Source organism: Osmia lignaria, unplaced genomic scaffold (genome assembly GCF_051020975.1).
Source record: "Osmia lignaria lignaria isolate PbOS001 unplaced genomic scaffold, iyOsmLign1 scaffold0005, whole genome shotgun sequence".
Taxonomy (NCBI): domain Eukaryota; kingdom Metazoa; phylum Arthropoda; class Insecta; order Hymenoptera; family Megachilidae; genus Osmia; species Osmia lignaria.
Genome location: NW_027478162.1, coordinates 4,560,001 through 4,565,000, shown reverse-complemented (window position 1 = coordinate 4,565,000; position 5,000 = coordinate 4,560,001). Strand labels below are relative to the sequence as shown.

The 5,000-nt window shown below is 38.1% G+C and overlaps 1 pseudogene; it reads right to left on the bottom strand.

Annotated features, from left to right (window-relative positions):
- The window catches only part of LOC143306275 (large subunit ribosomal RNA), a 10,483-nt pseudogene that overhangs the window by 2,164 nt on the left and 3,319 nt on the right, over positions 1 to 5,000 (bottom strand).

The following is a 5,000-nucleotide window of genomic DNA, read 5'->3' as shown; positions in this document are numbered from 1 at the left end:
ACACCTTCCACTGTGGGTATTTTTGGTTCTTTTATTACTTGATAACCCTTCATCGATAGGTATTCAGCAAGTTTATTCGATATATTGTTATGCCGCAGAATCCTCCCACCATGCGTCCGATGACATTGTTGAATTATGTGGGCAGTAGTCTCTTCTACTTGACAACCAGCTCTGCATAAGCTATTTTGTGTCTCTCTCCTTCTGCCCCTGGTCGTTCTATTCAGGGACGGTAACGCGTTGATTCGTACCGCATGATATTTAACCCAATCTCTTGCAGGTATTAGTATTCTCTCGTCCGCTACCCAGCTATAGGAAGGATTAGCGTTCGCCGATTCTCTGAGTTCGAAACCATCAGCTTGTCTGTAAAGTTGCTGGCTCCATTTTACCTCATCATTGGCATGAATCTTCGCCCACCTATATCTTGCTTTTATTATATCCACCTTAGAAATTGCACTTGCTAACTGAAACGATGAATTTCTCATTGAGTCAATTCTTTTTATTATTAGGAACGGAATTTTCGTATAAAAAGACATTATTCCAAGTCTACCGTTTTTTATGCTTGCATAGAAATAAGCAATCGGTATATCTCCCGGCAAATGCATCCACTTTCTGATGTATTTTCTTATCAACTTATCAATTTTTTTCAATGTACCGTAATTTACTCTTCCTAGAATCAGTGTATGTAACAATCTCGGGATTAAGTATGTTCTCAATATTACCATTCGTTGTTGTGGTTTTAATGGAGCTTTCGTGATTCTAATCAAGAATTCTTCTATTTCAGGTTTTTGCTTTACCGGTCCTCTTGGTGTGTATGCAATTCCCAAGTGTTTCCACTCGTCTAATACTTTTATTTGTGGGATTTTCTCATTACATACAGTAAATAATTGTTCTTCCATTATTTTAATTTTTTTCTCTTTGCCTGATGGTATTAATGATAGACATTTAGATTTATTAGGCGCTAATTGCAATCCATGCTTGTTCATTTCCGTTGTTATTTTGTCGATTATTTCTTGTAGGCCTTCTTTCGTTTCCGCTATCAGTATCAGATCATCTGCAAAAGCGAGGGCATTGACTATTAGATTCATTATACTGTAGCCTATTTCATCAGGGATGCAATCTATAATCTCGTCCATGACCGCATTAAATATTAACGATGACAGGGGGTCTCCCTGTCTTACACCCTGCCTTGGGTTAATCAATTCCGATGTTTCGCCGTCTTTCTCTATTTGTATCTCCGCTGTTTTATATATGTCTTCAATATATTGTATTAATTTAGTAGGAATTTTTTTTTTCTTTAATACCTCAATTATAGACCCATGGGATACTGAGTCAAATGCCTTCTTTATATCTAAGAACGCTAGGTGTATTTGTTTCTTCTTCTTCCAGGAATCATCTAGTATACCTGTTAAAATATAGGTAATCTCTGCAATTCCATCAGCTCTTATGAATCCGCGTTGCCTATTGTCTGGTTTCAAGAGATCATATAGTCTATTTGCTAGGATATGATAGTGCCTAACAATAATTGAGGCTATTGATAGAGGCCGATAGTTCGTTGGGTCACGGCCATCGTTGCCCTTGGGAATTAAGATTGTGCGAGCTCTCGACCACTCCGTGGGAATCTTTCCTGAAAATAAAATTATATTCATAATTATTTCTTTTATCTTGTTAGGTACCTTCTTAATCCAGTCTGCTGCCCGGAGACCATCAGCGCCACAAGCCGTATCTATTTTCGGCTGAAACTTCTTAATTTCATATATTGTTATTGGCTGAATACTAGGATTGCTGATCTCATCATTTCCAGTGTCTTGATTTCTCTTAGTACTCTTACTCATTGTCTCTAATATAGGTTTCCAATATTTTATAAGTTCACTTAGTGATAACTGGTTACTGCACTGCTTGTCGCCATCTAGAATAAGATTAGCCGCTTTCGTTGTATTCTTTCTCCATAGCTTCTGTATTTTTGCATATTCCATTTCCTTCTTTTTTTTATTTGAAATATCCCGCGTGTTATTATTTACTATCTCTCTATTTCTTTCAGGTTTTCCAGGTATGCCGAAGTTCTCCTTAAACCAACGCGTTAAGTTCACCACCGGATCGCGTCCTTGTCGTACATCTTCAACCGCAAAACCAAGAATATATTTTGCTTTATCTTCACATTCGGTCGATCTTAAATATCTTAATGCATCTGATTGCCATGAATCCGTGCATTGCATGCTCCTGTTAAGGTAAGTATTATTAATTCTTTCATTTCTTTGCAGGTTTTGGGATTGGCTTTGGTCTTCAGTTGGTATTAGGTAAGTATTTTCTTCATTTCTAGGTTCGTCTGACGAAGGTGCTGGTTGGTGTTCCTGATGGTAAGTACTCTCTCGCTCTTGTTCTTGTTGTTGCCCATCATTCCCTATATTTAATTCAGTATTCTCTTCATTTTGCAGAAATACCGCTCCAGATTGAAGCATCTGTTTGTATTTAGCTGTTTTACGCAATGATTTTATCGCTTCAGAAGATCTCGGAGGAAACAGTTTTACCTTCTTATGTAAGTATTCATTAATATTCTTTTTCGCATTAGCAGGAGCTGTTTTCTCCGCAACCGCAATCCTCCGCAGGTCTTCAGAATTCCATCTCGGCTTCTTTCTGTTCACCTGTATATTCTCGTTCACTATATCCTTATGCGCAGACGACTTATGAACACCCAGACCTCGAAATGAATTAAAACTCTTATTACAATAATTACAGCAGAACATCAGCGCTTCTTGACTTATTAGGTTTGAGTCACCTATCTCATGTAGATTTAAGAGAAGTGTAGATCCACTGGATGATGGCACTGTGATACCATCATTGCTAATATTATTTGTTTCATTTGATTTACCAGTGGGAGATGCTCCCATGGGAGCATTATAGCAATTTAATTGTATATCGCAAGATGTTTGTTTGCGGCCGGTTTGAGGTGGGATAGCTTGATGAAGGACCCTTGCAGGCACCGGCGGGATGCCACTCCCTCCTTCATCATCCCTTGTTTCACTACGACCCTCATTCATAGCGACTCAAAGTCAACGCTCCGCATTAGGTCTTCTTTCTTTCTCTTTTGAATTTGACATACCTGATTATTAAATGCAGAGTGTTTGGAATCTACAAGTCCATGTCTTTCACAATTGGCACATTTAAGCTTCTCCTTTTGTTTACAGTCTCTGGAGTTATACTCCTCCCCACAGTGTCCACATGTCTCTACCGTGGCTGTACAGTTTTTCGCCAGATGGTTAAATTTCAAGCATTTGAAACATTGCAATACTTTGAGATAATCCTCCACCCTACATGATTCATATTGTAGGTATAATCTGCCATGCATCAATAGCTTTTGCCTCGCTTGTGGTGAAACCTCAATAATAACATTCTTATGTCTCTTGTCTCTGTTGTTGAATTCTGTAATCAATCTTAATTCCGTCGTTTTCTGATCATATCCTGTTGCTTTTGAAATTACACTCAGCGCTTTATCAAACGGAATATCAATAGGAAAGTCCCTAATCAACATTCTGGGCCTCAGCTTACTTTTCTCTTTTATCTCCAGACCAATCTCCTTTAATTCCAGAGAGTTTCGTAATTTCTCTAGGTCAACCGTTTTGGCAATTATTTTAACCGTGAGTGTATTAAATGTGATCAAATGATTTACCCTGAGATCATAATTATATGGATTAATTCTATCCTTTAGTATTTTCTTAATCTCGGTTGCCGATTTATACTTATTTGGGTTATTCCTCGTAGGTACGATTACAAACTCAATATTCTCGCTAGAGATTACATGTTCTGTTCCACTTCTTGTTTTCAATGATATTCCTTTCTTTGCAGCATTAGCATAGGAGTGTGATGGACGTTCAATCGTTGCTTGTACCACCTCTTTGACCTTAGTAACCGCCTGATTTACCTCGCAGCATAGAGTGTCCTTAATATTACTCTTCAGGGTTTCATTCATTAATCCAGTGTTAGCTGTCATCTCCGCCATTTGCTGCTTAACCGAAATCTGTATCTCTGTTTTGACAACCTCCTTTACGTCTTTAATAATACTATTCTTCATCTCTGCCATTTTTACATTCATCTCTTCTTTAGTCATCATATTGCTTTTCTTCTTCTCCTCCTCTTTCAAATTATCAAAGAAGTTTTCTCTTACAGCTTCAAATTCCTTCCATCTGGATGCTACCCGAATATATGCATTTGCTACTGTGCTATATGCCTTCTGTAGATACGCTATGGCACTATTAATCGCTTGAGTCCTATTTTTTATTTCCTTTGGCGGGAGCGACATTTCAAGATCATACAGATGCCCTTTTATTTCCTCTTCAAATTTATTTAAACTTTCCAGGTCTAATGGTATCTCAAATTCTACTTTTTCAGGATCCAGAATATTCTCTTCAACATTGCCCGAGATGGACAAATCCGGTGAGGACTGTACTCTTCTCTTTTTATTGTTTGTGGGAGTATGCATTGATTCAGCCCGAGGCATCTTGACAGGTAGGTATTAATTCTCACCTTATTCAGTTCTCTTATCCTTCTTTTCAGGACACCCGGTTAAGGGTGGCGCCATTAATTGGATATCTTCGAAACTAAAGAGCCACCAGAACTTGATATCCGCAGGAAATTATTCTCAGCTCGCCTTACAATTTGGCGTTAAAATTTCTCGTATTTCCCTAAATAAATTAAAATGAAAACTATACCAACTTGTTGTCCTCAACGGATCGTTTCTTGGAAAAATACTACAATGTTCGAGAAAAATCGCAATCAAATTTTCAAAAATTTTCTAGGGCCCTTTTATCGCCCTATTGGCCCGGCACTAAGCAGGCCCCACAATGGTACTTTTTTGAAGACGGCCCTGGCGTCTGTACTTTCACGATCTGCAGGTAATTATCCCTAGCACACCTCACACATTTGCGTTAAAGTTTCTCGTATTTCCTAAAATATATTAATATAAAAACTATACCAACGTGATGTACTCAATGGAGCCTTTCTTGGAA